The sequence below is a fragment of the Micropterus dolomieu genome, linkage group LG18 (assembly GCF_021292245.1).
Source record: "Micropterus dolomieu isolate WLL.071019.BEF.003 ecotype Adirondacks linkage group LG18, ASM2129224v1, whole genome shotgun sequence".
Taxonomy (NCBI): domain Eukaryota; kingdom Metazoa; phylum Chordata; class Actinopteri; order Centrarchiformes; family Centrarchidae; genus Micropterus; species Micropterus dolomieu.
Genome location: NC_060167.1, coordinates 6,494,016 through 6,517,300, shown reverse-complemented (window position 1 = coordinate 6,517,300; position 23,285 = coordinate 6,494,016). Strand labels below are relative to the sequence as shown.

At 39.0% G+C, this 23,285-nt stretch overlaps 1 long non-coding RNA gene across 1 annotated transcript; it reads right to left on the bottom strand.

The window, feature by feature from the left end:
* Nucleotides 1-13,256: 13,256 nt before the first annotated feature.
* Nucleotides 13,257-16,781, bottom strand: LOC123956859. Its single transcript, XR_006821658.1, has 2 exons — nucleotides 16,740-16,781; nucleotides 13,257-15,966 (listed from the first exon to the last, which is right to left on the bottom strand). It is a non-coding gene; the product is annotated as an uncharacterized LOC123956859 (long non-coding RNA).
* Between the last annotated feature and the right edge of the window lie 6,504 nt (nucleotides 16,782-23,285).

The window sequence follows — 23,285 nt, the reverse complement described above, 5'->3', positions numbered from 1 at the left end:
ACATTGAAAACACAACTTTTTTGGCAGAGGTAAATAGGTGACAAATAGTAACTGGTTTTGGAAACAGCTTTTCAGTGAATTCTCGAACAAGTATCCATGTGAGGTTCATTTTGTGTTAAGTTTTTCTGTTGGTCTGCAATTAAAATCAAAAAATGTGCCAACCTGTGAATTAGAGAACATTTTTTGACCCTTACTGTGGGAGCATTTCACTAAAATCTCTTAACAGCAAAGCAAAAAAAAAAGTACTAACCCAGTAATATTAATCCTGTCTGGACAGTGCTTCTAAAAAAGTTTGTGCATTTAAAAAAGAAATAAGGCCGTTACATGGTACACACCCTCATCTGCAAAGGCACCCTGTGTCCTGGGGAATTAGTTTTAGTTCCTGTCTGGTTGCATTTCCCTCTCCATGTCATTACTGTCAGAAAAAAACTTGTATCTCCAACAGTCTCTGATGGGTTTGTGAATTGTGAAACATCAAGATGACCACAAGTGCTGTTACAAGGTTTTCACTTGACAACAGCAACCGGCAGACAAGGAAGAAGCAGCATGTGGTGTGGTTAGAATGTCCAAGCTTGTTAATATCTATAGCTCCTGGTTTGTTATGACCAAGGCAACAATACTGTACGTGTCTGAAGGAGTTAGTTTCATGCTGCTGGCTTCCTAACAGACCCTTTGTCTGACTCATAAAGGCTTTTTGTAACAGTCTGTTGCAGGACAATGCATGGGCTAATGTCATGTTTGCTGTAATTATTAGGGACCAGTGGACAGGAGTTATTTCATCGTAGAAAAATATAAACATGTTTTTGGGAACCGGTCACAGTTGGTGGTGTTTGCTGACACGAACCACATGAGAACAGACATTTCAAAATACCAGACGGAGCTTTTTGTGTATCAGCAACAACACGCAACCGGAAATTCAAATAACAAACATAGAAGATTATATATTACCTGTATCTGCATTATATGCATAATCTGTTTTTGCTACAGCATCAGCTTTTCTGGTCTTTCTGGATATTTTGGGACAAATAACTTTAAAATTATGAAATATTGTAGTCTTGAACTCCAGTTCCCCCGTTCCTTAGTGCACCAATGAAAAATTTGAAGACACTTTTTACTGACTTACTCCAAACCTAGAGTGATTTGAGCGGATGTTTTTATGTGTTTTATATAAATGTCTTATTAACATAATCACAATTTAGATTTTACTATTGAGGAATATTCCCATTATGTCATTAGCAGTGGTGGAAGACGTACTCAAGTTTCTGCCACTACATATCAAAGTTTCTTCCTCACTAGAGGAAGAGCTGTCCAGGCTGGACCCTGATCCTTCTCACAAGAGGTGTTCATCACAATAGAAAGTAAACTCAATCGCGCGTTTCTTTATTCCCCTGTAGCAAAGTCACAGACATCAGCCCAAGGATCGGTGATGTCACCGTCACACGGAAGTGCTTCTGCCGGCTGCACATACATCCGTGTGTGGCGGGGGCATCACTTAGTGATCCTTCAGAAATGCTTGGGAAAATGTAGCGTGTGAGCTTCGTTACTGAAAAGCTATTTGATTCAGAAAACAACGACGCTACCACCAAGCTACTGAGAAATGTAGTTAAGCTACTGCCCAACAATGATCTCGGTAAAGGAGAAGAGCTCACTAACACAGATTTTGACAGATTTGTGAGAGAAATAGGCATTTTGTCTACACAGAGAAAGTCTTAGGCTACGTCCGATTTATTTTTTTTTTGTTTGACAGTTCACATTATTGCTTAAATGTGGCCCATATCAGTCTCCAGTGTGAACTGTCCACGGCCTGAAAGTGACCCGCATGCGCAGAAGAATAACACAACGTCACATGCAGCACGCTGTTGCAGGCCTAGAAGTAAACAAGGAGCAACATAGGTTAGCTCCAGTTAGCTCACAGGAGACTCCCATTTTTTATTGTCCTCTCATGGGTCACATTTGTCCCTAATTATGACAAGTGTTCACAACTTTCTGTTCTTTTCATTACTGTTCTGGCACTATACAACTTAACTGCCTCATAACTCACTTCCTCCGTCTCTCTCCCCACTGTACCCACTTACTCACAAGTAGCATGCACATAACTCAGAAGAGAGCTCCGTCTACAGCAGAACTTTGACAACAGCTGCTGATTGGCCAGACTCAGGTTGCATTTAAAAAGATCCGATCTGTATCGGATTTGGACCACATATGGAAGCGGCCCAATTCCGAACTGGAAAAGACCAGATTACATGTGACTTGGCCTGTTCACACTGTCATAAAAAGATCAGATCTGAGTCACATATGGGCAAAAAAAATCGGATTTGGGTCACTTTGGCCTGCAGTCTGAACGTAGCCTTAGATCTCTGAGTTCAGCTCGTGATGAATGGGGGCAAAAACAAAAGTGTTTATAATTTTGTTCAGTGTACATCATGAGAGGAGAGAACACAAGTTTACCTGACTGCTGTTCCCGCACTTCACTCTCATTGAGTTTTTCCTCCACTAGTGCCCAGAAGGATAGTCCCTCTCTTCATCCTCTCATCAAAGTTTTAAACATTCGCGTTCACCTTTGACAGGAAAGTGAGGCGGGGCCGTCCACCTCTGCGCTGAACTATCACTGCGTATGCCGGTGCTTTAGCTGGTTGAAGTTGATTTGCACTGATTTAGCTTTATCAGTTTTACATTTGTTCTTCAGTGCTGCTCCACTGCGGTGCGCTTCATAGGCTACTAATATCAATGTAACAAGGTCTCGTGCAGAATGTAGTAAAAATTCGATATTTGGTTTAGAAATGTAGCAAAGTGAAATTAGAAAGTTGCAACAACTAAAGATACCCAAGTAAAGTACAGATACCAAAGTACTTATACTTCGTTACTTTTCACCACTGGTCATTAGTATACAAAAAATGATGGATTTATTTTAAATTAATTAATTCAAAATCCTTGTCCTGAGGCTGGTATGAACTTCCCAGACAATACAGTTGTAGGTTGGTTGTACTCTACATGTTCACGTTGAGATGGCAGTTTATTCTTCATGTGTAATATGTGTCCTTAACAAAGAAATTGATCAAGTATGTTATATCGCTGAATATTAGCTATGTTTGTAATTTTGGCTATATATTTGTTTTAATGCATGCAGCACATGAGTCATGAGTCCCATGTATTCCCCACCCCCTCCATGCCACCAGACATATTGTTTAAACTTTCAATCCAACAGCCAGTCACAAAATATTTTACTCAAATATTTGTTTCTTCAATCTTGACTAGGCTTTGCGGCTTTCTCTGGTGGAGGACAGCAGCATGAAAAAACACTGAAGCTCAATATTTAGAAATATGGCAAACATAAGTATCAGATCAGCTGCGTGATCATCCATCTGCTTTTACACCTGTGAAGCCATTATGGATAGGAGCTACTTCAGCCTCAGGAGAGATGACAGCTCATCAAGACAACTGAGGTTTTAATGAGCTGAGGGAGAGGAAGGGCAGCAGAACTAATCACATACTTCCTGTCTGAAATATTTCATATTTTGAGTTCATTTGTTTGTGTCACCTGATGACAGGTTCTGTCCCATCTTTACTTGTATGCGTGTAAATAACCTGTTGCTTATGTAGGGCTGAACAATATAGCCAAAAATGTTATCACGATACAAAAGTTCCATATATTTTGATATCAATAATTATCACGATAAGTATCAAATCATTATCTCTTTTGAGTTTAAAGGTTTTTTCCTCCTTAGTTTAAGTTGAAGAAACCGCATGGTTAATTTTGGTTTACAATCTTCTTTATTAACACTTGAGGCCAAACAGTGGATCACTTTATAAATCTGAGGTAGAACATTCAAAACAATTATGATGAAATCTTTGTCAACAAATATGTAAATACAAACATTTATTGAATACTTATTGAACATTTGTTATATTGTTATTGACCAAATTATATTGCGATAATTATTGTTATTGTTTTATTGTCCAGCCCTATGCTGATGTTAAAGCGATAATTTATCAGGCGATAAGAGATCAGATTCAGGAAACCTAACTGGGGTGGCGATGGCGTTATGGATAAGACTATGCCTTTGGTGTGAGAGACCCGGGTTCAATACCCCACTGAGACCCATCCACCATTGTGTTCCTGAGCAAGACACTTAACCCCTAGTTGCTCCCGGAAGAGTGTGACTCTGACATGTATAGCAATTGTAAGTTGCTTTGGATAAAAGTTTCAGCTAAATGTAGATGTTTAGATTGAAACCAAATTCCTCATCAACATTGATGGTACCATAGGGAGCCTTTACAGCGATATTTTTATAAAGTGAGAAGAGAATGTCCTTTCCAGGAAAAGAAGATCATTGATCAAACAGCTTATAATCATACCTGTATGATGTTCTTTAAGTGCAGAGGGCTTGCTGAGTGAGAAAAATATACAGTTTTCAAGATAATGCATTTATAACCTACCTGAGGTTAAGCTTAACTACATTTCATACTACTGCCAGAAAATTACTATATCACTACATTAAATACACATGTAGAGTAGCAAGGCCCAACCTGAGGTTACTAAAAGTAAACTTAAGAACAACTGGCTTTTTCAAAAAGAAATAAAGGGAAAGAGTAGAATACATGGGCATGTGCTAGAGTTGAGATCATAATTGTTGAATAAAAACAATTTGTTCATCTTCCAGACTGCTAGCATTTTTATAACATGTTCCATATTTTCTAGTCTGCAGCCCTTTTGGGTTTCGAGGAAAAAGAATATTTTCCAAACTTGTTAAAATGAAATTCAAATTATAAAAAAATCCAGATGTGTGGGTGTGTGTGTGGGTTGTGGGGTTGTGTGTGTGTGTAAATTCTGAATAGTTCCCGGCAGCAAGAGACCACACAATGTGGGCACAAAGACTAACCAAGATAGGCCACTGAGGAAAGTGAAGCATGCAAAAACCTCTAATTTTACCAAATAAGAAATCATCTTGCAGACAAACAAATGTTGATGATGTTTACTTTGTAAATACAGCAGTTTATGCGCTACATGTCCTGCAGCTGACAGCAGTTCACAAATGTGCTGGGGCAAAATGTTTTTTAATATTTTTATTTGTATGTTGGTAATAGTTTATACAGTGCTAACACGAAATGTGTGTACATGTACAGTAGGAGGTTTTAAGCATACTTGATCAAAATGAAAAACTAATTTACCATCCCTGGTCTGCCAGCCATCACCACAAAGACACACCATTTCATGACCCTTTCTAAATTGACCATAATTGACTCGATTTTGGTCAATTAAGACAAAGCACAGCAGGCAAAAACCTAGATGTGTCACACGATTTACAGTAAACTTTGGTCCACCATAGATGGTCAGCGTGCTTAAAAAAGTTACAGCCAGAAACATCAGCAGAAATTCAGCATTTCTCAATGGGATTTCTTTATTTATTTTTGAGGCTTTGCTTTGGTCTCATTAAAGTTTGTTCTGCTGAGTTAGAAAACTTCTCACGTAAATATTAATTATGAATGTAATTTCAAAATAAGATAAATAAGAGCACTGTTAAATTCATGAGGAATCTCATGCAGGGAGTTAAAGTAATTCTTAAAGTGCATGTTTTATTTTTTACAGTTATTTTATTTGTTTTTATTTTTGGGAAAAAGATGAAGAATGTGGCAACAGAGAAACATTTATATGGAATTCGATCTAAACAGCATTATGTGTTGTTCCTCAGGGACTCAACCACTCACCTCATGGACACGGATATGTTTTCTTCTTAAATTGTCTTATTAATCCTAACCTTAAGTGACCACAGAATTTTCAGCAGAGTACTCAGCTGCTGGTTGATGGATCTGTTTTTACTGTCGAGTTTTGTGGCAACAGGCCGCACAGGGTGTCATTGTGCCGCCACAAGGTCTACGAAAAACAGCCATTGAGGCTTGGACCACAGTTAACAATGTGGTTCACCACACAGACCAGGAGGAGGAGGTGGAGGAGGTGGAGGAGGAGGAGGGGGAGGAGAGGCAGCAAGCAAGCATGGAAGAGAGAAGGATACAGAGTCAGGGAGTGAAGAAAGAAAAGAGTGAGTAGATGTAAACTTAGCTAAAAAATGTCTTTCTTCTGCTCTTTACCTCTTTCTTTTTCACTAACTCCTCTTTTCATCTTTTGCCTGCTCTTTTCCTCCATGACCTCACCACCTATCTTTGTGCTTCCCTTTTTATTCCTAACATAACTTATAATAACATTTATTTATAAGCGTCAGGTTAATGTAACATATTTGTCACTTGCATATGTAGGTGTAGGCAGCATTAGTGATGATAGATAATGTAAAGCATTATTAGGGAAGACAGAAAAAGAAGTGAGGAAGAAAGGGGCATAACAAGAAGCACTGACAACTAAGACAATTAAGGATGGAATGAAAGTGAAGGGGAAGGAGGAAGTGGAGAGGTAAGGGATTCAAAAAATGAAAGGTACATAAATACAGGAAGAAAAAAAATCTATATCTGCCCAACAGAATATGTCTAGGAACCACTGAAGATAGATAGATACCAGTAACACATGCAACAAATGGATTCTGCTTGGTGACCCATTTTGCAGAGTGACATCCTGAACATGTGCAGCTGTTTACCTCTAAGCAAAATCAACTGACCATCCTGGGCAAATATAAGACAACATTTGCAACCACCCGATTTGGCTGAGGGGACCAGCTAAGCCCTGTCATCCAGAGTTTAGCATCAGCATTTATCTCATTTGGTTGCTATTTTAATATGAAACAAATAGCCGGCAGTGGCTTTGCAAGAAATTTGCTCTTGGACTACCAGGCAAGAGTGAAAGAAAACCTCACCTTGCATGCATGATGCAATAAAGTCCTCAAGACAACAAATCATATCATTTAAATGATGTTTATTTGCTGGAACATGTAAATGTAGAGCTTGTGGTGCACGACTGCGCTGCAGGTCAGCGGCACTGGACCTTATGTTGTTCATGTCAGCTGTTAGCCAAAAAGGAAAGGAAGAATGGAGAACGAGGGAGAGAGCGTTCTTTCCACAGCTGTTAAGTAGCTACTGCCAATATTGTGTCATTATATGTCTAAGATGCAAAGAACATTGTCGTCCATTGTAAACTTTGTGAGACCAGCAAAAAGCTTTCAATCCACGAACAATTGTACATTTAATTTATTGAAGCATCTGCCAAAGCAGCAACATGAAACTTACAGAAAGAAACTGCGGCCACTACTGCCAGTGATGCTTAGACTCATTGGGAGAGAGTGGCGTTTATCTAAGCAGCTCAACGTTTTGTAAAAACACTGAATACTGCTCTTATAAATACATGTGCCGAAAAACAGTAGAAGTTCAACTATTTGCTGCTGTTATGAATATGATATTAGTTAAAAAGTTGGGAGAGACTGCTTTGTTAGGGAGAGGGGGTGAGTGGGGTAATATGAATGAAAGTAATATAGTAACGTAACGAGTAACGTAACTAGTTATTTTTATCACCCAGCAATAAGTAAAGTAATATTAATACTTTTTTAAGGAGTAAGTAGTAACTTATTACAGTTTCTGAGTAACTTGCCCAACATTGCCAATGGGTGACGTCATGATGGCCACATCGTTCGTACAGTCTATGGTTAAACATTTAGTTTTAGAAGAATTAGAAGAAAAACCTTCCCTTGCATATTTGGATCAGATGCAAGAGATCTAGTCTCAAAGAGTGATGAGGGAGAGATCCTGTTGGTCTCTCATTCACCAACCTTCTCATCAGACTAAATCGGTTTTCTGGAGTTCTTCTGCTGCCGAGGCAGACTTTTAAACACAGAGAGGCGTATGTCTGTGACACCTCTGTGCAATGTTTACTGTCCATCTATCTCAACTGCCTCTGTATTCACCTGCTTGCTGTTGATAAAGTTTTCTCTTAGCTTTAAGGAGAAGCTGAGAGAATGCAAAAGTAGTTCTGAAATTTTTTTTCTCACCGTGATCACATATCTGGAACAAACTCCAGTTCTTTTAAACAAAGGGTGAAGGCTTTTCTGTATGTCACTGCTTTTTATTAAACAAAATTTTGAACTATGTATTCATTTACTGAAGTGTATCGTAATTGCACTGTCAATTTATTCTCTTTTAGCTTATTTTATCCTCTATTTTCTTTTAATCTTTTAAATCCAATTTAATGGTTGTGTGTGTAAGTTTTAGTGGCATCTAGTGGTGAGAGTTGTCAGTGGTGAAATTTCCCAAGTTGTAAAGTTGTTCTTCCAACCAGTGTGTGTTCATGTGGAATCAGCATAGACTCTACTATTCATTTAGCTGACGCTTTTATCCAAAGCGACTTATAATTGCTGTGCATGTCAGACGTCGTACGCCTCTGTTAAGCGTCTTGCTCAGGGACACAACGGTGGAGGGGTCACAGTGGGAAGTGAACCCGGGTCTCTCACACCAAAGGCATGTGTCTTATCCATTGTGCCATCACCTTCCACCACCTACAAAGATGTGTTGGATTAGCATTATCGAAGCCTATAAACAACACACATACATCTATTTCACAATATGTATATGCAATACGTGATGAAAGTTCTGTATATTTCTTAATGTCCCATGTAGACTTCATGGTGTCTGACATGCTCTGTTAGCTCTTGTGCTAAATTTACATTTCAATCAACATTTACTCATTTGGCAAACGCTTTAATCCAAAGTGAATTATATTTGAGGAACAAAATACAAGCATCAACAAAGCATCAATACAGCAAGAGATCTACAAGTGGCAATACATACTAGTAAGAGCAGCAGTAAATACTAATAAAAGATAATAGCATGTATGGCATCAATGGGGTAAATACCTAGGAAAAGAAGTATGAGTTAACGGAATAGTGCATTCAATACAAGAGAATTGTAAGGGGCTAGAAGAAGAAGAGCACAGGACGGGCATGTTAAAGGTCAGGGGTTAGAGGTGTTTCATGAGAAAGTTTTCCCGATGGTGTAGGCCTCTTGTGTGGAGAGAATTCCGAGGAAGGTGCAAAGCATATTTAAAATTTATAATAATAATGTTCGTGGTGATTAAAACCTGCTTTTACATGGCGGTATTATGTGATAAATCTAGTTTTTTTTTATGGACAATGGCATCGTCTATCGGCCCAACCCTAATGGCGGCTTCCATGTAAGGGGACCCGTGGTGTATGCAGATATAAATGGCTCATTCTAAGGTAATAAAAACATAATGGTTCATTATGTAAGGTCTTCATGCACCACTGAAAACATAGTTATGTATGCCATATTACATTTCAGTTAATAGATCCACCTAAATATTACACACTGAACCTTTAAATGTGTCTTTTTGTCAGCGTATTTTATGTATTATGTTAAGCACTTTGAATTGCCTTGTAGTTGAAAGGTGCCTTACAAATAAAGTTGCCTTGTTCTGAACACCCTGACAAAGCGGAGAGAGAAAATGGACAGGCTTTTAGAGTGGTACTGTGATGTACTTATTATGGAATGCATTAAAATATAATATTGTTTCAGTGTGTTGTGTTGTACAAATTACCTCCCACCTGACCTGCAACACCTGTATTTCTTGAATAAAACTGATTTGACTTTTGTCTGTTTTCTGTTACCACCCTGCCTTCACCATCTTCTTTAACCAACACTATGCAATTTACACAAACTCAGAGTGAGAAGCACACAACAAATGTTTAACAAAATATTTAACGAAATGCCGGGAAAGCTAATGCGCCGCAGAATCCTCTCTTATATAATAGAAGCCATAATGAGCTCTTTTGTCGCCTCAGGCATTTGTTTACTTGAAACTTTGGCAGGAGCCATATTTTCCAGCAGAAGTGATCCAGCTACAATTAGCATGGATTGATTGTTGGCTTGAGTTTAAGGTCCCAGTCATTCTTTAAAAGGCCAACACATTTTGATCATATATACTACATACAATATGGTATTAATGCATTACACAATACAAAATAATAATATATTCATGTAAGCATGCAAAAACATATTTTTTTTTACCCCATCTTATCATTATTGACCAAACCTTTAATAGCAATGGATTGACAGAAAGCAAACTTTTTTGTATTAGTACATTTTGGTGGTTTTTGACCCTTTTGTTTACATTTGGAATTTACAGGAAGGAGAACTGTTCAGTCAGATTTATAACCATAAAGAGGACTTGTGACTGTTTGTCACAACCTGACCTTTAATAAAAAAGGTAATAAAAAAGGGAAATGTACACGGTTCTACTGGGAAGAACAAATAATAATATTTATTTACAGGAAGAGGCAACACAAAACATTAACTAAATATATGAAATGGACAAGCAGTAGATCCGTAGTTGTAGTAAGTGAATGTGTGAAAATACTTTCCTTTCCTGCTACAGTGGCAGAAATCTGTCAATAACACCACATCTGCACATAGAGTGCATTGTCATGTGAAATACAAGAATGATGCTACATCATTTTGACATAATTATGAAAGGCTGTTAATTAACGTTATCTGACAAATCACAAAATGTTGATACTGAGCATGTCAGTAAAATGTTAACGGTTAACATCCTGCTCTTTATCATCAAATGCCATCGACGCCGACCAACTCTCTACGTCTTCTGTGTGTAACATTAATGTAACGTTTCATTCCCTTGCAAAAATGTTTTCCGTGAACATAATCCAGACAATGTTTATGTCTGCCACCATAGCATAATTGAGAAAATATTTTGAATACTATATATATATATATACATATAATGTATGTAAATAGTACTTTTATTTGAGACTAGGTTGGGCAAATACTTCTGTTGCTGTTTTGATAAAAAATTTAATTCAGTGCCAAAATGTATTTGATGTTCAAATTAATAGTATACGGATGTCATTTCCAGAAGACAGGGTTGTTATGTTATATGTGAGTATCTCAAGAATTTGCCAACAGACTCTATGTATTTTCTTTTGTTTTTTCAGGAATTTCAACTCTTTGAATGATTATCCCATGATTGTCTTAAAAATTTCAAAAAACCATTTTCTATTACTTACAGAATAAAATTTTGAGGATCATGCAGCCTTGGCAGAGGTATGAGCTCACTGGATACTTTGTATCGGATCTGGTTTGGATGAGTTGGGTTTTATTGGCATTTGATATGCATCAATTCATCAGAACTTTCTATAAACACCATGTGTTGCAACACATGGTGTTTACAGAAGCAGTAGAGGCAAAAACAGGTGCTGAATTTTGTGTCTTGTCGAGACAGTTAAGGTTTGAGCAGCTCTATAAGTGATAGTTTGGAATGTTTGTGCCAATGCGGGATTCATCCAACCCCAAATAAATCAGTTATCAAATGGCAGCTTTGCAAGTGAAAAAGGAATTTGGATGAAGGTGCGTATTGTATGGTTTGGAACACTCATTCTTTCCCCCCACTGATATGAAACAAAACCAATCAAATAAAGAGTAAACAGGAAATCACTAGATCAGACATGTTGTTTTTATCTTCAGACAGCAATAAAACTCCACTGTGAGAAAGAAACCCGAAATGTGAGTGGTTGGGTTTGGAAGCTGTTGTTGTTTTTGTACAACTAATATGACCACAAACACTAAGACAGAAAAAGTATTGACAAAAGATCATTTGGGTTTAGTCCTGCTCTGGCGCACAAACATGGGTGTATCAAATACTGTTACAGAATTTTTCTTTATTAGGAGTAATAGGACTAAAAATGTTTTTGTCAGTATTGTCAGCCTTGAGGTGATTTATTCTTTCAGCAGCTGCTGAGCAGTTTACAATATGTCAAACTGAATTTCAAGTGGTCTGAAATGGTCTGGAAGTAGTTGCTTGGTATTTGTCTGGAATGCAATGCTTCTTGTGATGTTTATGATCAATAATGTGTTGCAAATAGTCAGCAGCAGCTTGAATTGATTTAAAATGATATGAGGATGATAATGTGAGTTTTGGTCTGGACTGGGTTATGAGACTGTTTGGGGTTTCTTTTTGGTATTTAGTCTATCTTTAGAAGTCCTGACAGTAAGCAGCTCTGCACGCTTGTGGTGGCTTTGGCTTCTCTCTAGGCTGGGATTTTTTAATTTCTGTCTTTGGTTCCAATGTAATGGTGCTGACAATGTGTGTAGGCCATGGTCTGTAATTGGCTTTATGCACGAGACTGCGCTCTATTATACAACTCTAACCACTGCTTTCTAGGCTGCGTAACTGAAATCCTCACCGAAAAAACAAACAAGTGTCAACCAGTTATGCTTGTGGCCAGCTTAGTACATGCACTGTAAACATGAAAGTTCAAAAAAAAACACTCCTCAACATTTCACGACAACAATCTGCTAACATTTGAAATTGAACTTGATTACATAGGCTTTGCCTTTGAGTTTATCCAACTTTATATTTAGTATTTTCACTTCTATTAATGTCATTTGCCCGTACTTTTAAACATATTTTAATTAAACTCTACCACCTTATCAAGGCTCCACTTTTTGACTCACATGAATGAAATACTCACCACAACACACAACAACACAGACACACCGATACTGTTGCCTCCATTGCTGCTGATTTCTTTTCACTTTCAACAAACAAAACATGGCAACAGAGTCTAAACGTGAGTTCAAGACTGTACCAATGCTCCATTCTACACCTCCTACATGCTTGCTCATATAAACTCTGCCCCCACATCTTTTTTCTTCCACAGGTGTTCGTCATCATCTTATTAATCAAAATATCCAAAATAATTACACAAAAAACTAAAATAACTTATTTATAATTAAAAAGAAATATCAAGATTACCTAACTGAATAAATTATATAAGATTAATTCATTCAATTATAGTAAATTGATTATGGGATTTGTTTAGAGTTAACATGATCTATTTTTTATTGAAGTCTTTAGTCAAGACTAGGATTAAGGTTAGGGTTGTCGTTTGGCTGGTGTACAGTATCAGAACCACCACTGAAATCCATTTGACAGCATATTTTTATGCTCTAACTAGTAGGCATATAATCTTCCTGTTCTTTCTCTATTTCTTTTGTAACACATAACCCCCCGTGGTGTGATGATCCTCCCTCAACGGGTGAGTAGGTCAGAACATGTACCTCTGTGATCACACACAGACTGTGTGGTCTGATTACAGATGACCTACATCCCTCCTCTGTGAAACAGGTTGTTGAAGTATGGCTCAGTGTTCTTCAACGTCACTCTGCTGTTGTTCTTCTTTCTTCTTCTTGTTTCATAAGCAGAAAGTCATATTTGTGTCTAAAACTCCTGTTTCTTAAACATAAGAGAATAATGAATTTAGAACATTTAAAAGAGGATGAAATTGAAACACTTTTCTAACACTTTGTTTCTTTTAATAGTAGAAACATTAGTGAAGTAATCAATAAGTCAATAAATTAATTATTTCAGTAATTTTTCAAGCAAACATTACAAGCATTCCTGCATCTCAGATTTCCTTTTTTTTGGTTATATATGATGACAAAGTAAATATCTTTCTGACTGTTGGAAGGACAAAACAAGCAATTTGAAGAATCTCACTTTTTGTCGCAGAGAAGTGAGGGGAGTTTTTTCAACATGTTTTGATGTGTTAAAAACAAAACAACTGAGCAATTAACTGAAAAAAATCAGGTGCCCTAGATATTTTTCCAAGCAGTGTTGCATTTACAAACTGACATAAAATCCAACCCAGGCGACAAACAGTAAATAAGCATAAACATTATTAAAAATGATCAAGCGTTACTGTCAAAGCAAGTCAAGCCAATAATATTAATATAGCCCAATATCACAAATCAAAATTTACCGCAAGGAGTTTAAGAATCAGTACAATATACAACACCCTCTGTCCTTAGACCCTTGATTTGACTGACGAAAAACTCCCCCACCGAAACCCTTTTAACAAGGAGAAAATGGAAGAAACCTCAGGAGGTATCCAGCTTTCAGCACGGACAGGCATGCAACAGATGTGTGTACAGAACAGATTCACAACAGAAAATCATATTATCGATAGCAACAGCACACCACCTTACAAGTTTCTCTTTAAAATCAATCCACACTTTTACCTGCAAAAAACATAGCTGAACTTGGCTAAAATAAAATCAAGCTTTACATTCACCATGAAAGATTGGCTGTCATAGTAAGTGTTTAAAGTGGCTGTACATTTTCATATGGAACACAGACACTGTTTCTCTCACTGTTTCTCTTGCACACCCACGCACACCCACACACTCGCGTACTCACAACAGCCAGTAAAACGTGACTTCCCTACAGAGCTCTTTGTGTATCTAACCTCTTCATCCTGTCTCCTTTAATATTTAAGCGAATCATTTAATATCATCACATATCTGGTTCACAGCAGGGAGAGGGATTATGTATCCTGGGAGGAGACAGAACATTTGATTTTTCCTGTTTAGGTGGTTTTCTACACGTTTCACTTGATATTTAGATTTATTATCTAATCCAGCTTTAGGCAGATGTTTTTATAACTATTGTTTGTACAGTCTTTCAGCTCCTCCAAGAATACTGAGTCACAGTGCTTTTTTTTAAAGGCCAGTTCTCCCAAAATGACAAAAAGATGCACTTCCTCACTCAACTCTAGTGATATCTAGCCATGTAGATATTTTTGGTTTAAGTTTTCCAGCTTTTGTGAAATCTGTCACTGAAACGTCTGCCTCAAACACAATACAATTGGTGAATAGAATTTAATTTAGGGAAACTGCAATGCTAAATTACTGCAATGCTAAATTAAATGTCAACAATTTAAAGGGGACCTATTATGCTTTTTCATATTTTCTAGCATTTCTATAATGTTACAATGTCAGATGTTCATTATAAACACGGCCAAAGCTTCAAATAATAATTATATATTAATAATAATAAGTATTTAAAAGAAATCCCTGTGGGCCAAAACCTCAGATATTCCCCTGTTCTGAACGCTCTGTTTTCAGCTGTTTTTTCTACTAATGGCTCGGTATGATGTCATTCCGAGCCGGATTTCCATATATGGTCATTTGCTCCAGGCAGAGAATGCTGGCCACGCCCACAAAGGAACCTGCAGCCCCATCCCTGTGGCAGCCTGATAAACACATCAGAGAATGTCCAATCAGAAGACAATTGGAGTTTGGAGCAGGGGCCTTAAAGAGACAGGAGCATCTACTGTTTCAGACAGAGGCTGAAACGAGAGCCTGCATGAAGAGCCAGTACAAGATAGAATTATTTTTTTTTTTACTTTGAATCATGCAAAGCTGCCATAGAGGAGTCCCAGAACTACAATATAGGACTGGAAATGCAGTATAATAGGTCTCCTTTAACAGCATTGTGTCTTTCCAGAGAGTGTCCCTGTTACTGTGTTAAAGGCTTGTCCCTTTAAGAGGGAGTTGCTTTCTGGGTGATCTGTACATGTGTTTTTGCTACTCTAGCTTCTCACCTACCTAAAACAGTATGTGCTTTTTGGCCACTTAGGGGCAGTGAAACAAGCTGTAACCACAACACTGACATAATATAATTTTATAAATTGTAAGGGGTGAACTTGTTAGCATTCATTAGCAGTTGTGTTTCTGGACACTCAGTCTAATTTTTGTTTTAGCTCTGTTTTGTTCTCCACTAACTCCTGAGAAAAAAATATCTCACTCTAGATTTTACATGCGCCATTAAATTTACCAGCGAGTTGATAAATTTGTCTGCCATGTGTTGCTGGGCAGGGAATATACGGGACTATCAGAGTTTTTTAATTTAAAGACACAGTGACATCTTTCACATTATACATATAGAATGGTCAATGCCAGGTTCGTGCATGATATGACATGAAGTGATATTTACATGTGCAGAGACGATTGTATTATTTGGGGGGGGGGTGCCAGTGTGAGGCCCGGGCCTTGGGGCTAGCTGCGGATGGGTAGAAGCTCTTTTTATGGCGAGAGGTTTTGGTCCTGATGGACCACAGCCTCTTGCACAGGGGGGAGAGTCTGAAACACTTTGTGACCGGGATGGGAGGCGTCTGCTGCAATCTTTCCTGCTCGCCTCAGAGTCTTAGAGGTGTGCAGGTCCTGAAGTGATAAAAGATGACAGCCAATTACCTTCTCTGCAGAGCGAATGATACGCTGCAACCTGCCCTTGTCCCTGGCAAGATGGTGATGGAGGAGGTGAGGATGGACTCAATGATGGCGGTGTAGAAGTGCACCATCATTGACTTTGGCAGGCTGAACTTTCTACAGCTGCCACAGAAAGTACATCCTCTGCTGGGCCTTCTTGGTGAGGGGGGTGATGCCCAGGAAGTGGAAGGAGTCCACAGTGGCGAAGAGGGAGTCACTCAGTATGATGGGGGAGGGTGCTCCAGACTGTTCTGACCACACCAGGTCACCAGATGGTCAATCTCCCACCTGTAGGCAGACTCATCCCCACCAGAGATGAACCCAATGAGGGTGGTGTCGTCCGCAAACTTCAGGAGCTTGACAGACTGGTGACTGGAGGTGCAGCTGTTGGTGTACAGGGAGGAGAGCAGAGGGGAAAGAACGCAGCCTTGAGGGGAACCGGTGCTGATGGTCCTGGAGTCAGAGACATGTTTTCCCATGTTCAGCTGAGAGAGCTTGTCCTGCAGCAGGGCCGGGATGATGGTGTTGAAAGCAGAGCTGAAGTCCACAAACAGGATCCTGGCGTAGGTTCCTGGGGAGTCCAGGTGCTGGAGGATTTAGTGAAGGGCAATGTTTACTGCATCATCTACAGTCCTGTTGGCTCTGTAGGTGAAATGCAGGGGGTCCAGGAGTGGGTCTGTGATGGATTTAAGGTGGGACAACACAAGGCGCTCAAAAGACTTAATTACCACAGAGGTCAGGGCGACGGGTCTGTAGTTGTTTAGTCTCGTGGTCCTTGGTTTTTGGGGGACAGAGATGATGGTGGAGGCTTTGAAGAAGGCTGGCACATGGCATGACTCCAGTGAGGTGTTAAAAATGTCTGTAAACACCGGAGACAGCTGATCAGCACAGTCCTTCAGGGTGGATGGGGAGACTGGCCCCGCTGCTTTGCGAGGTTTCTGCCTCCTGAACAGTCTATTGACATCCCTCTCTAGGATGGTAAGAGAGGGGGAGGAGGTGGAGAGGGGGAGGAGGTGGATGGTGGACTAGTCAGTGGTGTGACGGGGGATGGTGTCAGGTCTGTCCCATTATCTTTCAAAGCGACAGTAAAACTGGTTCAGCTCGTTAGCAAGGCGTGAGTCGTTCATGGAGTAGGGGGAATTAGGTTTGTAGCTGGTGATCTGTCTGAATCCTCTCCAGACAGAAGCAGAGTCATTCCTTGAGAACTGGTGTTGTAGTCTCTCTGCATACAGCTGTAGCATCTTGCACCGCCTTGCTAAACCTGTACTTTGACTCCTTAAACCTGGCTCGGTCCCCACTCCTAAATGCCTCTTCCTTTTCCAACCTCAGCTGTCTGAGCTTAACTGTGAACCAGGGTCTGTCATTGTTATTACTCACCCTGGTGCATGTTGGAATGCAGCTGTCCTCACAGAAGCTGATGTAGGAAGTCACAGCCTCTGTATACTCATCCAGATTGTTGGTAGCAGTCCTGAAAACATCCCAGTCAGTGCAGTCCAAGCATGCCTGAAGATCCTCTACAGCTTCACTGGTCCATTCCTTTGATGTCCTCACTACAGGTTTACAGAGTTTTCAGGTGGACCATGACATGATCAGAGTGTCCCAGTGGAGCACGTGTAATGGCGTGATAGTCTCTGCTAACTTAGGTGTAACAGTGATCCAAAGTGTTCCCCTCTCTGGTTGGACACTTGATAAACTGTCTGTATTTGGGGAGTTCTTGGCAGAGGTTTCCTTTGTTAATCACCAAGAACAATAACAAGGGTGTCCGAGCTTGTCTGCTCCGCACACAGTATCTGGGAGCAGCATGTGCTGTGCGTCCTGTACTTGTGTGTATGTGTGCGGCAGAATGTAAACACCGACCAGAATGAATGAAGCAAACTCACAGGGGGAGTAAAACGGTTTACAGTTAATGATAAAATATTCCAGATTAGGCGAACATTGTTGCTGAATCACTGTCATGTTGGTACACTAGCCATTGTTAATATAAAAACAGATACCTCCACCTTTTGTTTTGCCAGAGATGAATAAAAGTCTCTGTTTTTCCCACCAGTAGCTGAAGTTCGTCCAGTTTGTTGCACAGTGAGTGCACGTTGGAGGCGCACAAGCAACCCGGCTCGTTTCCATCTCTTTTGGCGCTTCATTCGGCTAACAACAACGAGAGAGCCCTTCACCAAAATGTCCAATAATTCCACTGATGACGCCAGAAAAGTGGGATATAAATCCGCTGGAGTTGTTCCCCTGATGTTCATAAGCTCTTCTCTGGTGAAAGAGCTCCGGGAATCACAGAAAACTGAGTTAACACACAAAAACAAAACAAAATAAAGTGCATCTAACTCCAAGGCAGCTATAGACAGTGCCATCTTGAATATAAAAAAAGTCCCTATAAAAACTGTTCACAAAACACATTATACATTATCCAGCAGCAGGGACATTGAGTCTTTTATGTGTAATGTACAAGTGCTTTGAGAACCTTCAATGAAAATCCAATTTTATTGGGATGGCAGCAGGAATCTCAGAGATCCTGAAATCCTAAGTACACAAAACCAACAATATGTACATGGCCAGACACTGCTAGAGGGTAGAAGATGTAAATTGGAAATTTATCATCATTAAATCAGACAGTTTTCTGTGACTGAATGTTTCAAAGTCTGTGTTGGTATCAGTGAGTTGCATTGTATACAGTCACCTCAGCTGTCAGTAGACCAGCCCTGCAGGTATACTCAAATAACTGGTGGCATTCAATGCTTTCCTCTCTTCTCTTATTCATGTAGTTACACTGTGGTGGCGGATCATTTTTCTTAACACGCTCCCCTCTCCTGTCCTGTCCTGCCTCGTCAGCTTCTGGTAAAAGATACCCAGTAACTGAAGAACTTGGCTGCTGAAATGACAACAGTGTTACAGACTGTTGGAGTCCCTGTTTCTAAAAAATGCTGAATAATGACCTTCAGATTACAAACTTTTGTTTCAACTGGAATAAATATTGTAACAATCTTTATTTATATAGCACCTTTCAAAACACAGTTACAAAGTGCTTTACAATAAAACAGAACAGACTTAAAACACAAAGAGAAGAAAATGCATTAAAAGCCATACAAACTAAACACAAAGAGAGAAAACAAACTAAAATGAGACATATATAAAAATGTAATCAAGGTCAACTTTAAGGTCAAGTTTCTCACTAATCAACCACAGTGAAAAAGTTTTTAAAAAAATTTTTTTTAAGTGATTTAAAGACGTGACAGAGTGTGCAGCCCCGATCTCCTCAGGAAGTCTAGGAGCCCTGACCACAAAGACACAATCACTTTTGTGTAACAATCTAGACAACAAGGAATGACGCATCCAAGGGAGCGGGAAGGGACATAGGACAATAACAGACTGGATAAATAACCTGGTCTGGAGGGAATCTTAAAGGCTAGGAAAGACTGACAGAATGTTAAGCTCAGTTATGTCAGTTACTGGAAATAACTGAGCTTAACATTCTGTGACATGTGCAGCGTTGGTTTCCAATGTTGGTCTCTTTTGACCATAAAGTAGTTATGGTTATTTCGAATAACTGAGCTTAACATTCTGTGACATGTGCAGCTAACGACAGGTAAAAGCTAATAAATGATGATGAAAGAAAAAACTGACAATACAATTTGAAGTGGAAGTAATGTTACTTTTTGAAACTCAGCAACTATGGTGTGTTTTGTTCACAAATTTCATGGCGAAGCAAGAAGAAGAAATAAAGTTTAAATAATTACAACTGGTCATCATGGCATTAACCTATATGATTGTTACATTATCTGGGACAGTCTTGTGTTTCTATGTTATGTAACATTGAGGATATTTAAATAATAAAATGGAAAAAATTGGAACGGGAATGCAGAAATTGGAAGAATGGGAAAAACACCAGAGGCCCCTCCAACTTTGCAAATCTATTTGAAACTGTGTGTGGTTGGTTGGTTTTAATGTCCATTGAGTATTTTGAGCTTAGGGAATCATTCATTCAAAATTTCCGAACTTCTTCCTTTTGTGCATGCTGGTAAGAAAACTGCTCTTTGTCAACCATTTTCAAGTGTAATTCAACTTTTACATCGAGTGATTCTGTTGAGTCTGGTGGGAGGTTGAGTACCTGCCGTTTGTTACAGCAGTTGTGTAAAGTGGGAGCTGAAATTGAAGGTAGTGTCTGGCACAAGTTTTGGAAAAGCAATTATTTTCAAAGTGTCACATTGTTACCACTTGTCCTCAGGTATTTATGTGTTTTTAAAATGTGACTTTTTGCTATAGAATGTTTTACTGTTGCAGCTAAGTCACTTATAGTACGTGTCTCTTATGGTGCTTTCAGACCAAAAGCGAAGCGAGTGTTGGGGGCGGTGCATTTACATACAAAGTCAATGGAAAGACGCAGAGAGCAGCGATATCCTGTCGAACGGTGCGGAGTGTCCTTCACGTGAGTTGAAAATGTTCACCGTGAGCGAGAACGTCACATGATGCTGAGTCGCTATTAGCCTATCAGCTTTGAGATTGTCTGAAAATCACTGATGGCTTCAGAGTGTTGTTTGGAGAGTACAAAGCAGAGCAGAGGAGTGAAACACTGGTGGCCGATGGAGAGTTGCTAAGCTACGGGGAGCTGCTGGGGACAGAGCCGGGAGCAGCGCTGCAGCTTTTGGACAATTAAACACCCATAGTCGGTCTGGATTATGCTCTGACAACTACACCGTTTACCCGCCAGAGGAATTCGGAGTTAACTGCTTTTATTTAAGTAACTTTTTACTTTAGTTTTGGGATTACAATGTTGATTTATCTTCAGTGGAGCTTCTCAGCAGCGAGCTTCCGTGCATTTCCGGTTCCACTGTTGTTGTTAGCATCGGTTGGCATCAGTTTGAACCATGTATTGCAATTAAATCACAGTAAAATATTTACTTTGAGTTCATAAAGCTCTAGTAATCACGTGTTGTGTTTATTCGTGTTATCGCATTGTGTGCGAACACTTGGCAGTTGTCCAACGATAAAACCCCCACAAGGAAGGCGTTGTGAGGATTAAATCTGCGTTTTGTCTGCACAGTTAGTTTCATATAGCTGTTATTTAATTTCATTTACCTGACTTGCAGTATTAAATAACTGAATTGCTCTTGAAGGCTGATGCCCTTGTATGCTTCTGTTCCCTCCTCTGGTTGATGAAGCAGGTTTAATATTGCAACAAAACTCAGATGTTCAGCTGTTTATACAAGACTATGTATTTCATTCTTCAGGTCTGAGTAGTAAAAGCCCTACAGCACTTGTCCACAGTCTTTCCCACATGTATTAGTAACCTGCTACTATTCATCGAAGCTTTGTTTCACTGCTTCAGGGTACCATACAGTATTCAAAGTGAAAGCAATTTTACCACTAAGGAATTGGGGCTTTTAAGGCACCATTGTACCACTTTATTGTGAAAACTCAATTATTAATTTAATTTTCTTGAAAGTGATCTTGTTATTTCACCACCTTTTTCTGCAATTAATAAATTTAGTGCGGGTTAAATTTATGTTTGTGTTGTTTCTCAGACTGGTGTCTGGTTAATAGTCTCATCAGCCATTAACCAATGCAAATACTGTGAAAAAAAAGATGATTATATGCTAATGACTGGTGTATTCAAATCAAATCAGTCTATGTACACAGGAGAAACACAAACTGGTAGATGCCTGCACACAGGTGGCGTTGTCATGCAACAAAAGAAAAATTAAATATAAAACAAATATCTTACTTTTGGTACTGTTTCCTCAAAAAGGAGACATAAAAAGAACATGCTATGTCTGTTGGACTTTTACAGACATATACTAGCAGCACATTAAATGTTTGCCAGCATTTTTGCATCTAGGGTTGTTAAGTGCAAACTGTATAAACACATTTTTCTATCCCTTACATAGAACTACAGTGAATAAGCACCTAGGGCCCTAAAAACTCATAGACCTCATGCTGATTCCACCTGCTCCCTTTAACAGCTGTTGCATTGCTGTCGAACCAGATACTGACCCAGTGTTCAGAAGACTACATCTAGTCTGCATAAATAAGGTTTACAACAACAAGGTTTCGAGATGTAAAGCCACAACACAAGATTCTTTTGTTTTCTATATTTTCCTGGTATGTTGTATTTGGGCACCTATGCTGGTGTATCAATTTTTAATCTAATTTAAAGCTTTGAAAAAAAGTCAGTTGATCTTGTAATCGCTGTCATTTTCTTTGAAGGCTAACTTTTAACTTTGCTCCTCTATGATTTTTATTTGTTTGCATCGTTTAACTTTATCTTGTCTAATGCTGCCTTCAGGGTATGTTCTCTTTAGAGGAAATCTGTAATGTCAGGTGAGCTGGCTCTGTTATTCAAGGACATGTTTCTTTATTTTTTAAATGGTGTTACATAGAGAGAAAAATCCATGATGTTAGCAGGCTCTGTGACATTGCAGCTAAAGAAAGAAAAACTCGGAACACCGTGACCTGACACTGAGCACTGACACTCTGTGTGATTTTACAGTTTCAGGCAGTTGATGTATCACTTGTTCTCATTATTTTGCTCTGTGATGGTCTGCATTGGTATCTGTCACTGCATGAGCGTGTTTTTTGTGTTGTAATAACACACATTTGCATTTCATTCTGTCGTGCTGCTCCGTCTCAAGAATGTAAAACGATGTCTCTTAGATTACATGTGTGCATATCATATCCAGTTTCTTTGTGCTTAATTCATGCAGTTTATCCCACCTAAAGGCTATGTACTGTATGTTCCTTACTTTTGTTTCACTATTTAATATCTTGTGAAATCCTGAGCATTCAGTACAGTCATTATCTCTGAGAATTGTACACTTTAAAAAAGTATCATGTTAATGTTTTCACTGTTCATCCTTATGTCAGTGAAGGTGTTTAATTTCAAATGGAGCTCTTCTTTTTTGCTGACTGCTGAATTGAGTTAGAACATTTCTCAAAAAGCTTGTACAGATAAAAACCTGGCTTTTCAAACAGTAGGTGTCAAATAACAGATTGCAATAGGATGAATGACACAGTTATCAATCAATGCACATTTCACTACACTTTGCAAAGTGCATAGAAATGGCCTAACTTTTAACTGAAAGACCAAACACAAAGACCCTCTACTCAACAAAAAAACCTTTTTTTTTTTTACCATGGTAAGTGTGTTTGTGGTCTGAGGATAGCAGTGATGTACTGGGACTGAAATTCAGCCCGGGACTTTGAGATGGAGAGGCCTTTTATGTGAGCACCCTTTACGTATTAGTGTTTTTGTTGTATACAGTGAATTAGATTAT